Below are 15,450 nucleotides of genomic sequence, written 5' to 3' on the forward strand. Positions count from 1 at the left end.
ATAAATCTTTATCTCCCTTGCCTTGTTTTAACACACAAGTCAGTAAATCACCGAGCGAAATGCCAATTTTTTGAAGTGCGCTGCGAGGCTTTTTCAAGGGTATTACATGACAAGGTATTTTTCAAAATAAAGGGCCGCATTCCTGGAGAGAGATAGGAGGAGATTAAGGAGCGGGGTAGGTTTGTGGGTGGGTTGGCGGGCGAGCGAGCGAGCGAGCGAGCGAGATGACCTGACCGAGAGGGTCTATTACTCACGGCGTGCGTGGAGAGGTGGAGCGATCCCTCGATGGTGCTTTCGGTTCAGCCTTACTGTGGCGGGGGGGGGGCGAATCTGAGGGTTTCTTCAGGGACTGAACACACAAGTCAGAAAAAAGGATGATAATAGAGAGCCACAGACAGCCGGAGAATCGCCTCTCTGTCTCTCTGAGTGTTCGTGCGGCCCTGACATGATCTCATTCAGCTGATGCGGGGCCGTGCCATTTAATGGTGGATGTGCTGGTGCTCCTCAGCCGGGTGTGAAAAGATGTCTCCAGTCAGTACACTCAGCAGACACTTGATTAATGGGCTTCAGTGGCCATGACAGTGACCAAGTGAAGGTAAATGGTGTTTTTAAGGAGAGAGGCATTCAACAGCGTCGAGTTACGCTGCACACTTTGGTCTATCTCTGTCCAACTACCTAAAGGTGCTCATGTTTACGTTACGATTTTCATCCCAGATTGTTCTATGAGTACCCTTAAACCTTCAAAAGCATTAGTTGAGTTGACGGCTAGCTGTAAACAAATCTGTCACATATCATCGCTCAGTAAATTTATGGCAACATGTTAGCAAAAAAAAAAAAACGCTGTTAAAGAGGCTCTCTGTAAAAGACTGTAGCGATTTAAATCACTTTGTTAATGGTCATACGTGAGAAGATCACAACGTGGCGTGAAAAACGAGAGCTTCCCCTTCTCTCTCTCTGCCACTTTATGCGCTTTCTTGAGTGCCATGGCTTAGTGCCTCTCTCCGCTAATGTCCTCTTTGAAACAGAGTCCGCTAACATAACCCAACGACCATCTTCGAGCATAAGAAGCAGAAGTTCGACAAAGTCCCACCACTCTGCTAATATAATAATAATAATAAAAAAACAACAACACATCTTTCTTGTTATTGACACAACCGGCTGATAAGAATCAACATTGCCATCCATTTTTAGTTCTCTTTCTGCCAACATGGCAAAAGTAACTCCAATATTCACTCTATGTTTAGCTCTGTTTTGGTCTCCACCACTTCCCGAGTGAAATATCTTTCTCTAGTACTAAATGCAAAAATTGCCTCTTTGCTGTTTAGATGTGTTTTCTTTTCATTGAAAGCAGATGCATAGACAAAAACAGTGAACATGCAGGCTGTAAAACAAACAAACAAGATGCTAAAAGGAGCCCGAGAGGATCTGCACAGTTGGGTGATAATTTCCTGTGGGTTTGTCACTCTGAGTGGCACTTTCCATATTACACGTTGTCATTTGATCCCTAGCAAACATACTGGAAGCATTTTCTTTTGGATAAAATGTTCTCAAAGCTGTCTTTTTGAATATTTCTAAACACTAATCTAATACCTCCAAGCACTTTTGTTATTTCCTGCCTTTTGTGCATTCATACTTTTTTGGGCGCATAACAATCATCCGCTTTTGATCTGTTAAACGGCATGAAACCTTTGTCTGTTTGTCTCTTTCTTTTATGTCTCGCATTTGCTACACATTTGCATTTATCCACACGCTCTGCAGTTGGAAAAAGAATTGGTTATGCATTACCTTAATAAGAAAAGTTCAATACTTAACCAGAGGTCGTTCTTATTGATTAAATGCAACACCTGACTTAACAGCTCTCCTATTGTAAGCCGAAACAGGGGGTGTGCAAGCAGCGGGAAGAAAATACTGTGGTTATAGGAAGAGGAACCATTGTACAGCTCCTGACAAAGGGACTGCAGAAGTCAGCACAAAATTCAGTGGAGTAAACCAGTCCTAATCCCAGTCCACCTACACTGGTTGATAGATATGATGCCAGGAAGTAGGTATGTGGGGCCCTTTCATTCAAAGATGAAATTCCAACAAACATCATACCCCTGTGGAAAACGTATCTTTTTTTTTTCTAATCTTTCTGCGGTTTTGTGGTATCAAATTTAGAGATATTAAAGCATTAGCATTGCTTTTCGAATCAGGCGGATGCACATTCTCCAAGTGACAGCGAGCTCACCTCTCCTTCCAAAGAACACATTCCACTCTTCTCATACCTCAAATCCTTTCAGGGCTCCACAGGGCTAAAGTTCACTAGCTTTACCAGATCTCATTTTCGTGCATGGCTGTGCTGGCTGTTGTTATTACTGTGGCAGCAGGCCAGCTCGGACGACTACGCGACTAGCCCCCTCCCCGCCAGAGGTGAAAGGCCCAACCTGGGGTCTTTAATCTGTGGATCTACAGTGGGGTAATGTATGTCACCTTATACTCTGGCCTCTCTGCGGGTGTGTCTCGACAGCCTAGAGGCAAAAATTGACCACCAGTGCAAACACTTGAGGTCATCACATCTGCAGTGTTACAGTGGCGGGGCAGCTTTTGTCAGCAGAACGTGTCCAGCGAGAGAGTTACCCCATGTCTGCCGCTTTTTTTCCTTGTAGTTATGTGACTTCAGAATCCATTGCCAGAAATTCCAGGAAACCCTAGAGCTTCATGAGACATAACAAAGCTCGCTCTCTTCCTCTGTCTTTGTCTCTTTCATTGAAGATTACACTATGTTTCTCTGTCTGACTTTTGCAGGCCTGGGAGCTCCGCGGCTCCCCGGGAGTTAAGAGTAATTTAATTCGGTGGCTGATCGAGTCGTATCACAGCGTTTGAAACGGTCGGAGTTTCTTACTTTTAACGCTCGCGCTAATTCTAGACCGCAGACTATTTAGACCATGGAAGACGCAATCATCATTGAATGCCATTAGCGTGATGTGGCATTTACCACTAAATTGAGGATAAAATTCAGCTTTAGAGGTTAATATATGTGTGGTACTTAAGCCTCCTAATTCCTAAATTTATTAGAATAACACATATCTCAGACAGCCATGAAATTGTAAATAATTGAGCAGTGCTCTTAGGAGGCTTCTCTGGTTCCTTGGCTGAAGTTGCTGCGAGCTTTTTATAGCTGATGGCAAAACTGGAAATGAGATTTGGTTCACAAAGCAGCAGAGCTAAACGGGAGTAAATCCAAAACAACGGCCGAACCACCCCACACACCCCCCGGGCGCTAATCTGTCCGCGGGGGTTCACCCATCTCCTCGCGCTCGAAACCTGTCTCCTCCATCTGGGTCGACTCTGCGCTAAGACGCATGGATTCCTGTCAGAGCTCCTTCATACACACAGACACACACCTACAGACATACCTATTCACCCCCACCCACCCACCCACCACCCACCTTGTGTTTATGTTCAGAGCTTGAGTGACTGGTATTTCATTTCGGCCGGCCCGGAGCCCTTCTGCACAGTTTGGCTTGGCCGGTGTACCATTACTGGTCATTAAGTCTAACCTGAACTAATAGGGGCCCATTTTCCAAGGTGGTCTCCCAGGTGGCTGTCACAGACGTGAGTGGCACGGCGGGGCTTGGGGCTCGACTCAGGCACACTGAGCCTCATGAAAAATCTGCCGGGACGCAAGCCAGACGCCATCATACACGGGACACAGACTCTTTGATAACAAGAACCCATTGTTCCGGGTGTGGGGGGGGGGGTCTGGGTGTTTTGTTTCTCATTAAGGCAGGTTTAATGAGGCCAGCCAGAATGGGCACTCCCATCCCATCCCTCCTGTGCACTCTAGTGCATCTGTACCACCTTCAACATGTGATCCAATGAACCCTCAACAAATGCACTTCAGACCATTTGCTCAAAGCAGATTCCTCCAGCACCCCCTACAAATAAATCCAAGTCAGGCCAAAAACATGCTAATACACCGATATACACAACCAACGCAGAGCCTGCACTATAAATCACTCAGGTTGTTGTCAGTTTATTACAGTTGTATATCAGTAATGATGTATGTGTTGGCCTGTAAAGAACACAAAATTGCCAATAAGAAATGCCAATGTTTTTTAGGTAATGTCGAAACAGAGCTGCCTTTACATAGTTTGTCCACCAGGGAGCATTGATAGGTTTAATACTGCACCATCAAAATGTCAAGCTCAGTCCACATCTTCATAAAAAATGAGTTCACTGTCAAAAGCATTTGTTATGCATTTATGAAATTCAGAGAATTCAACTGTCAATTTAGATTTCGGGAATTGGCCTCAAAAACCGGGACAGACGTAAGTTATGCTCACAAACATGACTAAATCCAAAAAAACATTTCTGTTTGAGCGGCACTTCCACCTCTCATACTTGATTGAACCAATTATGCGAGCTACACCTAATAATGTTCATTGTGTTTACTTCATCATTTTTTCCTTAATTTTTGTGCTACTACTCTTGTAGAGTAGACTATGTAGGTAGATTGTACTGTTGTTAGCGCTTTTTATGCATGTTGTCCTTCACTGTGCTGAGTCTGCATGTTTTTTGTGTTTTTTCACCGAAGCCCTTCGTTTGTCCCCTCCTGTTCTCGTCTCTCTTGAAGGTTTGAAGAAAGTGTTGCAAAGACTGAAAAAGTGTATTCAGGACAGTCCTTGTTATCTTTATACAATGCCATTTTTAGAGAATTAGCGGTGCGGCACGCCGACTGACTTGTGACTTAAACAGTGTTTAAAACCAAGAGTGTTTTCATATCATCCGACTCTTTCAGCGTAAACACCATAATATCCAAATGGCACATATCTCATTTTTGACACCATGCCGTTCCCATGTTTCTGCGGTGCCCGCCTCCGTGTGACATGTGTCATCATTAATCAGAAGAGAGGGAGCCATCAGTCTAAGTACGGGGGTAATTAATCCACACTCACACTCATTAGACGTCATGCTCAATTTGCGCAGAGAGCTGTGTACTGGGTAAATACGTGGAGACGAGGGGACCCGCCGCTATTATTCCTGTCTAGGTGCTCCGGCAACGAGCACATCCAAAGAAAGCACTGATCAGAACCACTCTGCTGCACACACACGTGGATATTACAACTTAAATAGAAAAATGAGTGAAATTACTGTCTGTATTGAATAACTGTGTTCATGTGTTTTTTTGCTAAAGTAGGAAATGTGTGAGCTCTGCTGTCTGATCAGAGGATAATCGCACGCATGTGTATCTCAGCCATAAAAAAAAAAGAAATGCGACTGGACTTGGGTATTACAGTCAAAGCGTAAGCCTCCAACAAGGTTAAACTGCAGTAGGGCATATAGTATGAATCATCCCTTAGTTTAATAAGTACCATTTGGCTGTCACCTCGGCGGCCGTTGCGCTGCTCTATTACAGTAAAGCCCCTCCGGTACAGAGCTGGGGTTATTCAATAAAAACCTGACTGAGTGTTTCTCCCAATCACCACTGGCAGAGCTCTGATGAGGTAAAGAGCTCTCCTATGCCAGCCTCTGTCCCTGCGGAGCACCGTCTGATTAAAATGGTTTTCTGAAGCCATATTTTTGTTCTCCTTGTCCCCTCGCCAGACCCGAATAAAAGTACAGGGAGAAAAAATTGACAAATTACCTAATACGTGCTGAAATGGATCCACAAAAAAAACCCAGATCTAATCTATAAAGGTCTCAGATAGGCAGACGGCAATGAGGGCATTGGATTTCTACTTTTTTTGTGAGAAATCGTTGGTGTCAATGTCTAAAAAATTAAAGAAAGCACAACTGAAGACGCGCCTTCCATATTTGCTCCCCTGTGTATCACACTGCATCGGCCGTTCTGTGCTTTTGATCTTGAGCCTTAATCACTTATCTTACCCCCCTTGCAACAGGGCAGCGACATGTGAAGTGGAAAGAAATGGCCCGCTAGAACCGACTTTCTTGCCCTCCCGTCCTCCTGTCTCGCTCGTAATGCATTCCTGAGCAATCCTAGGAGGCTCATATGTAAATGCCCGTGTATGCTTCTGATTAGGAGGCACAAAGAGTACACTCTATAAATGCACTCTTAAACAATTACCACTGCTCCCGACTGCAACCCCCCGACGCAGACCTCTGACTGTGCTGCTGCCTGACTGGCTTATCTGGGTGGGAAAGATGGATGCGGACCATTTCAAACGACGTGCCTCGCTATGAGAACACATGTGCAGAGTCTGACTTAAGATACCCGACGGAGAGAGCTTTGAGAAACATTATGATCAAATTAAATTTTATTTAGTGATGAAGCGAGTTAATTAAATGCACAGTGTGTCATTTCTGCCACCAGGGGTCTCTCAGTTAATACAATACAAATAACTTAGGTAGTGTGGGATCCCTAGAAAACCATCTACGTGTGCCTGACAGTAATATTTTTACATTTTATTGCAATTATGTTTAGTTACGCTCACCACCTTTCTCCATCTCTGATTGTCTGACGGTAAGTTAGAGCGACGAGTGAAAAAAATCAACAAATTATCAATGAATGCCTTGAAGCTTTGCCCATATTTCTATATCAACAGTGGAGCACGTAATGTCTGGTTTCTAAAAGGTGTTGCTCATAGTTACACGACTCTGTGGTTCCCATCAGTTCTACAGAACATTTTAGCGTCTTTGAGCTCTGTGTTTTTGTTTTCCTGGCCACAGTATTACTGTTTAAGCTTGAAGGGTTCAGTGCGTAGAATTTAGAGCCATCTAAGAGTGACGTTGAAGATTACAACCAACTAAACACCCCTCATCTCATATTATCCTACTGTGACTCCTGAGTGGTTTGTTGCTTGATAATATGCACCTTTAAAGGGACGATATGTAAGAATCTAGTTAGCTAAAACAATGACACAAGCTTTAAGTTAAAATGGTGATAATATGTCTGTGTTGCTTGTTTCCACTGCCCCCTAAAGGCCAAGACTGAATTTCTTTGGGTTTCATACTGTTCGTTGGCCCAAACAACCATTCTGAATACATAACCTTGTCACATTGTTCAGACTAAACAATTAAGTGATTAATCAATAAAATACATGGCTGACTGAACGGCCAAAGTAATCATAAGTCAAAACCCAAAAAATAACACTAAGTTGTGAAACCATCTGAGAACATGGTATTCTGCTAAGATTTCACACCAAGACTTTTAAATAAATATTAATATGATGAGAATAAAAAATGCTCTAGACTTTGAAGCCCGGCCAAAGAATGAAACAATTACAGTAGAGGTCTGACTCATGTGAATACCCATGTAAGGGCACAGTGATTGTTTTATGTGCATGAGGTAAGTCCTCACTTCCATCATTACCACATACGAGCCCGATCTCGCTCTCGCCAGTTCTCACTCCCATGATGGCAGGCGTCCAACACGGACTCTCCAGGCTGTCCTTCACACTCGCCATACACACTTCAGCACACACACCACCTCTGTAGCCACGAGCATAAATCCAACAGGCCTATAACTGACCTACACACTGCCCTGTCTGTTTCCCCCCGTGCGATTCATAGAGCGGTTAACCTTGCTAACTGTGTAAACACATGACCTCACCGGTCATGTGTTTACACTCAATGGCATTTTTCACACACGCCGCTGGGATTTACATCACCTTATTACCGCCTTGTTCCCTTAATTCCCCATTACCCTAAAATATGGGACTTTTAAAAGGTGATCTGACAGGCCCTTGATTAGCCATATTTGTTTAGCTTCGGGACGCTATGGGAGGAAGACGAGAGGCTGAGAGGAGAAGGGAGGAGGAGGTGAAGAGAGGACGGGAGCGGGGGGGGGGAGATAATGGAAAGCTGGCAGAGAAAAGAGACAGGGCGAAGTGAGAATGAACGTTATAGTAATCATTTCTTTTTTGGGAGAAAACGGGCTAAGGTAGAATAGATTGGTGTAAAATAAAAAGGACAGGGGCAACGGGAAAGTTAATGTAGCTGTTAGGTGAGAGACGAGCAAGGTGGCTCTCGCTGCCACAGGGACACTCTGTGCATGTCTGAAGCCCCAGTGGGAGGACGCCAAAGGAAAACACAAGGCCAATCAGCTAACAGAGACATTTCCTGTGCTTGTTTTATCAGATGAGAAGAAGCCCAAAGGCTAAATGTCCCTCTTAAAAGCGCTGTACACTTCTCCGAACAGCTCTGCTTTGGGGAACTAAGGGGAGAACATGCATCTTTGTAGGATGACATCAGAAGCGCTGCTGAGGAGCGCTGACCTCACTCTCGCACAATCAATCATCCACAAAAAACCCCCATGAAATGCACATCACGTGAGTCAGAGAGGAGATTTTTACCTTTTAAGATATAAAGCAAGGCTGCCTCATGAATTAAATCATCAGTTAGAGGGCAAAGAATATCATTTTTTTTTTCTTTATAGCTATGAAACTCCAGCTTGGCATCTGGCAACCGGCAGATGGTGGGCCAATATGCCAACACCGACATGCCACGCTGCCTATTAGGCAATCTGGCCTTGAGTGATAGCACTTTAAAGTCAGAGAACGACACAAGCGAGAGGCTGATCTAACAAACCGTCTTCATCAGAGTGTGACTAAAGCCCGGAGGAATTCAAACACAGTTCGCTCATGCCCACATGACTGCTTCATGTCAGGAGAATCAAAGTTTGGGAAATAGTTTGCAAGGAAATGAAGTAAAGGATAAGAAGATCCTGGGAGGAAGATCGCTGTTCTCGGATCTGTGGCTTAAAAATAGCTGCGTAAATGCAGTTTGATTATAAAGACTGAATTTGGTGGTGTATCTGCTAAAGGCGGGGGCATGGGTCAACTAGAAGAAGGGGGGGTGGTGAAAGTAAGCATTCTCTGTCACCCAAGAGACAAACCAGAGTCTAATTGGGCGGAGAACAAATGCCAGAACATCCAAGAACACCGTGGATACTCCCATACAGAACTTTTCCAAGTCAGCTCGGCTGGGAGAGGACTCCTGACTTTATATCACAGATACCTGGAGAAAAGTCTGACTGCATGTTTTCCGCGAACTAAACAAACATCATCTAAGGTTTCGTGCCCTCGTACGACTTCACAAGCAATTAAGCAGCACGACCATTTCCTGCCTAGCGCTCGTTGACCGTCGTTACCCAGTGAAAGAGTGAAGAATTCTTTCCAACTACCCGTCCATGCAAGCTCACCATATTATACAACTTAGTGTGCGGTTCTGGATGCAGCACATTCAAATTACATGCTATCGAATTCAAAGGCGAGGGGGAACAGAACGACTACGCTGTGGGGCTCCGCTCCAGGGCCCGAGTCCCATGAGCCGCTGGCTGCACGTCAATCACAATCACTTGGAATGAGCTTGAACCCTGTCCTACTCCTGCTGTTGTCCAGAAGACACAAACCTAAAACCTAAAGTTACTTTATTTGAGGCAACTGGTGGACACTGATGACAAGGACGCCGTTGATGACAGAGAAAAGCACTCGTTTCGCTTGTGGTTGGTGGCATCGATATCTCAAACTCACAAATTAAACCATGTGGCAAAAAGAGTAGAACACAGGAAACCTGCTTGACATAGTTTCAGTGATCCGTTCGGAGAAGAAACCAGAAAATAGCTCTGGCACCTGCTGTGCAGAAACAATGTATGTTTGGACGGACATGTCAGCATGCAATCAGCGGAAACGTAACCACATTTGGAAAGCCGTTGCACTGAACACAGTAGGTAGGTAAACATCTATTAAAAGAGAACAGAGCGATCTGATCATTTGTGTTAAAAATATTGCCCCTGCCAATTTTCCATTCTATTCAAATTCAGTTTGCCACTTGGTTGGCTGCCTTCGCTCAGTGGTGGTAAGAAACTATTGCCTTGCAAGGAAACTCTGGATTCTTGCTTTGGAACTCGATACCGCGCTGGATTATGAGTATCTAGGATCAAACTATAACAAAGCACCCACATATTCTGCATGAATGTTAACTCATAACGGTACACGGACACATATGCGCTTCAACACATGTTGATCGTGATGAGAACGAGTGGAAAATAATTACCTGCTCCAACATTTAACTTTGATCAAGTGCATGAGAGAAGGGAGGGGGAGAGGGAGAGGGAGCCAGCGTACAGTAACTAGAAGCTTTCACCACACTGTGCAGTCCAGAGCCAGACTCCGGAAATGCATGGCAGTGTTCCCTACATCCTGCCCGCCCAGCCCTAACCCTGGCCCTGGCTCTCGCCCCACACTGCCAAACCCCTGTTATCACTCTGTGCAATTACCTCCAGATTCTTGTGCACCCATATCATATCGTGCCAATTATAAAATCCCCTTCTAAGTACACTACAAAGCACTACATGCGTTTCAGTGAAAAGCCTGAAGTTTTTTTTTTTCCGTGTGTGTTTCAGCCCAAAAATAGCTGTGGCAAAGTGCACATGCATGTGAAGAAACTCCTAGGTTGCTTCTATCCCAGGGAACACTGCTGCAGCTGCTATAGGGTAGTTTGAAAGAAAGAGTAGCCCAAATTGACAAAATCGAAAATGATGATTGATTAGAAACATGTTGACTCAGCTGTAACTCATGAACACGGTGTCATTGAGAAGGTGTGAAAAGTAGGCTAGGCTAGTTAGCGAGTGAGCAGTTTGAACAGCTAAAAGTGATGAATAAATGTCTGAAATAGTTAGCCTGAAGTATGAATGACGAAAAATGTAAAAGTTGTGAAAGATTGAAATAGCTGAAAGTGCTGAATACCTAGCTAAAAGTAAAATCATGAATGGTTTCGTTAGCTAGCTAAAACTAGGATAAACAATTTATGTAGTCCAGTTAGCCAAAAGTAAAGGATACATGATTGCAATAGCTCGATTAAAGAAATGGTTAAATGGTGAAAAAGTTGTGGTTCATGGTTGCGACAACTAGAAGTGATGGATAAACTGTTGAAATACTTATACTTGCTAAAAGTAAAGGATTAACAGTTGAAGCAAGCTAGTAGTAGCCTGTAGTCGCCTTCACTCAGTACAGTAATGGATACAGTTGAAATTCGTAGCTAAAGGTAATGTGAAAAAGGCTAATTAGCTAAACATAGTGGGTAAACAGATTAACGAGACTATTTAGACTAAGTTCTAATACCTAAAACCAATGGATAAAGGATAAGTTCACCCAAAAATAAATGTCCTACTCACCTCATGCGGATGGAAAGTGAGGTCAAGCTCTGTAGTCCACAAAACAAGCCTGGAGCTTTACAGCTATACAGTGCTGCAGCATTCCCAGGATATACTGAAGTAGACTGGGACTTGTTTTAAAAAATTGCTCCATAGAGCTTATCTGACGTAATCAAAGTCTACGGAAGCCCTAAAATCCCAAACTGATTTGAAAAAATGTTATTTACACCCATTTTAAAGCTAAAATCTTTAATGTAGCTGCTATACTAAAAGCATTAGTGCTCAGCCCGTCTGAAGCGGGTGCACAAGCTCAACCGTCCATCGAGGGTGTAAATAATTTTCTTTCAAATTAATTTGGGGTGTCAGGGCTTCCGGAGACTTGAAGTTCAACAGACAAGTTGCCGTCGACTTTGTTTGTTCAGGTGAACGCTGCGTCGCTTTGCTGTGAAGCTCCAGAAATGTTTGGTGGGCTACAAAACTTCACCCTGCTTTCCATCCACATGATGGTGAGTAGATAACGAAGTTATTCTAAGTGGTTAGCCAGCGGTAACGGATCAATGGTTGCAATGGTTAACTGAAAGGATTGGTAAAATGTTGAAAAGCTGAAAGCAGTGGAAAATGTTTTTTAACAACTAAAAGCGCAGGATTAATACGCTAGTTTTCTAAATAGGTTAGCTTTCTAGATAGCTAGTTAGCTCTGTAATGAATACAGTTGAAAGCTAAATAGGAAAACTTGCTTAAACTAATGGATAAATGGTTGAAATGTAACTGAAAGTAATGGAATAATAGTTGAAACAGGCTAGTTAGCTCAGCAATGGAGACGGTTGAAAGCTAAAAGTAATTTGAAATAAGCTATTTAGATCAAACTAAGGGATAAACTGTTGAGATGGTAGCTAACAGTAATGGATAAATGGTTGAAATATTGAGGGTTGCCACTCTTAAAGTTAGCTGTATGAATGTGAACCAACATGTTAAATAACATCTTGCTTAAAATCAATCCAGACGACCACATTATGAACATATCAGCTGGTGTCCATGAAGGTGCATCTGGCCCATCTGACAGGGCCTGACAGGGTCCCATCAGACAGAAACTGTTTGGGCCCACTGTTTGCACCACATTCCAGAGACTATTCCAATCACCTGTCACCAGGTCGGGCCTGCGCCTTATAAGGAACGGAGGACATTCTCCACGTGTTTTCCAAACACTGCACAACTTACCAGATACAGTTTCATGGGCAATTACTGTGCTGTCCCTGGCCCCCCGAAAGCATTCAGAAAAGAAAAGGAGAACCTACAGATCTACCTTCTGCGGCACCCTCCCTCCACCCGCTCCCATTTTCCATGCTTCTATTTCACAGATACTACTATGTAACAAAGCTGAGATCAAAAGACTCGCTGCCCAACTCAAGTACAATGAGAGAGGAGGAGAGCCGCTCGCCTCAGGGGTGGCGGGATTGCAAAGAATGCGATACCTCGATACGACGTGAGGCGGATTCATCAGGCAAGGTCTTCCCTGTGAGTTTCTCTACCAGGAGATGCAGAATGAGGTTTAAAGGAGCAGTTTTTATTTTTTGGGGGGGGAAGACATCCAATCTCAGAATTTTGATATTTACAGTATTAACGATGAAATCACAGTTTTTTTTCCCCCATAACTGAATAAACGAGCTGTGTTCAGAGGAAGATAAGATCCCCAGAACACTTTTTGAAGCTAGAAAGGTGGCAGGGTCCGCCACATATAAGCAAAGCCCAACAATATGAAATTGCGTTGTCGTTTAAGGTTTCAAAATCAGTTTATTCAGTCATGAGAGCAAAAAGTTTGTTTGTTTTGGCTCACTAAAAAAAAAAAAATCATCAGTCGCTGAAGAGCTTTCTCTTTTTTTCCCCAAAACTACATACTGCACCTTTAAGTGCTTCCACTGGTTGCAGTCTGGGATCCCAGCAGGATCTTACGGTCAAACCTGATCTTTGGAAGGAGCATGTGGTGCGCCGGTGGCCATATGGGGGGCCCGTTCTTTGCTTATAGCCAACTTTTTTTGCACACATGTCAGATTCCAACAGGTTGCGCGGCTCAAGAGCACAGCTCTCCTTCAGGGTTTGGAGGTTGCAATGATTTTTTTTTTCTTTTTTTGACAGCCACAAAAAACAAAAAGGAAAAAGGAAAGAAAAAGAAAGTGATGTCAACGTTAACCCCCCCAAAATCTCTGAGTGGTTTCTGGTTCTGGTTGCACCCTTCGCCCCTGCAGGACTGTGCGCGTAATTGCAGGGCTGGACTTTTTTTTTTTTTTTTTTTTTTCCCCTCTCTCTCTCTCTCTCTCTCTCTCTCTCTCTCTCTCTTTGTGCTGTCCCGCGGTTAACTAAACATTTACGTGACAGCCTCAATCCTCGGCCTCCATAGAAAAGTTTTTCACGGCTCACAATCAAGAGTTTGCTTTTGCGATCAGCGGCGGTGGCAAAGAAAAAAAAAAAAAAAAAAAGCAAAGCGCAACAAAGGAGGGGAGCGGCTCGGAGCCAACGTATCCTGAAAAAGTACCAGCGGCGGCAGCAGCCCATGCGCACGGATCATCTCCCATCGCCACATGAACACACATAAAAAAATATATATTAAAAAAACACAAAAAGCATGGCACTTATTCACCCGCTCCCTCCACGTGAGATCGTTCACCACGCAGGGAGGTTCTCGCGTGTTTTTATTGCGGGCTTACCTGTGGATCTTACCGGCGACAAAGTCGAGCTGTCGAGTCGAGTGTGAGGAAGAGGAGAGGGGAGCCAGGCTGCAGTCGGGTCCTCCACTTACACTCCAGTGATGAAAAACCGAACTGAATACCAGTTCAGGCCCCTCCCTTCAAGACATAATCGCACATCTACTCTTGGCTCGGCCGTTGCTGCTCGCTCCAGTCTGCTCTTTAAATCCCGCCGAGCTGCACCCACACACAGAGCTTTTTCTACAAAAGTCCAAATGAGAAAACAACGTCAGCTCCTGCGAGCAACTTGTGCGAAAAGTCCCGAAAAAGCGAAAGTGACTGTCTGTTTCTTTCTTTCTTTCTTTTTCTTTCTTTCTTTTTTTTTGTTGGTTATCCTTCAGGGGGCCTCTGAAAAGAAAATCATCTGTCAGGAGAGATCAGATGAAATGTTAATCTTGGGCAAAAAAGAAAAAAAAAGAAAAAGGAGGGCTGTGTGCTTGCAGGCAGCCTGCAGCCAGTGAGGCCTGCGTGCCTCCATGTTAATATGGTGGTAACTCAACAGAAGAAGCTCACAAGTGATAATCATAGACATTTATAACTGTAAGCGAGACCTACGCCTTCTGAGACGTGCAGCTGTTGCTTCTGGGATTCTGTTGGTTTCCTGCTCAGCCTCCATTGTGTTGGGTCCTAATTCAGTTAAAATTTAACAGCTTCTCAGCTTTAAAGCGATCAACTTCATGAGCTAAAACTATCTGGGTGGAAAGATTCCACTTGAGATTGAGAGAAAATTTGGAGTTTAGTCATAATTTGAGGGAACTGACCCTTAAAATATCCCAAGAGGAGAGATTCTGGTGTTTGGGGGGGTAAAAAGTTCATTTTCATTACGCTTAGTCCCACAATACAACAAAGCATAAAGATACACATTAATAAAACGTGTCCCCGCTGTTACATCATATTTAGTTACTTACTTTAAAGTGGCACTGTGTCAGAATTTCAATATTTACAGCAATAATGAGGCAATATTATAAACTCAGAAATATGTATCTAAAATATGTATAAACAAGCTGTTTTCAGAAGAAGATAAGCTCCTCAGAGCACTGGAGGAGCACTGAAAGGTGGCAGGGTCCGCCACATAGAAACAAAGTAAAACAGTATGAAACTACATTGTCCTTTCAGAAAACAAAGAGATTTTATTTATTTAGGGTGAAATATCAGTCAATGAATATGTCTCGGCTTGTACATATAGTTACAATAATGTCATTACCAGTGTCGGGCAAGTCACTGCCATATTGCTAGCTGAGTTACTTTACAGTATTACTGTCTGTGCAGGGTAATCTGAGCACACTGACCAAACACACTCTGACAGTGATCACTGTTGGAATACAGAGCTCTTTCACATTTATTTCATTAAAAATACATCACTTACAGCAGCTTTAATGTTTTTATCTGGAGAAAATGGGCTTTGTTATCTCGAGATTGAGACATCAGCCCGTTATCTCCAGAGCATGCATACTTTAGATAGCGTCTAGACAACTGTAGCAACTGATTCAAGCTGAAAATATCAGATGAAGAAGTGCATTATTGATCAAACCATTGCCAGTCGACTTCAATCAGTGCCCAACACATATTGAAGTTGACCATGAAGGACAGATCGACCAAAGAGATGCACATTTA

General features: G+C 43.6%; 1 protein-coding gene across 9 annotated transcripts in view; it reads right to left on the reverse strand.

Moving 5' to 3' along the window:
- Positions 1–14,145, reverse strand: part of cald1a (caldesmon 1a) — a 61,027-nt gene extending 46,882 nt beyond the window's left edge. For 2 of the 9 annotated variants that reach the window (XR_005078950.1, XM_037121897.1), the window contains exon 1: positions 13,798–14,144. The gene's annotated coding sequence lies outside the window, so the exon portion shown is untranslated. Of the gene's footprint in view, positions 1–11,116; positions 11,155–13,797 lie in introns of those variants that run through there. The other 7 variants (XM_037121906.1, XM_037121901.1, XM_037121899.1 and 4 more) reach the window with 6 other exon arrangements.
- Positions 14,146–15,450: the final 1,305 nt, after the last annotated feature.

This window comes from Acanthopagrus latus, chromosome 14, assembly GCF_904848185.1.
Source record: "Acanthopagrus latus isolate v.2019 chromosome 14, fAcaLat1.1, whole genome shotgun sequence".
Taxonomy (NCBI): Eukaryota; Metazoa; Chordata; class Actinopteri; order Spariformes; family Sparidae; genus Acanthopagrus; species Acanthopagrus latus.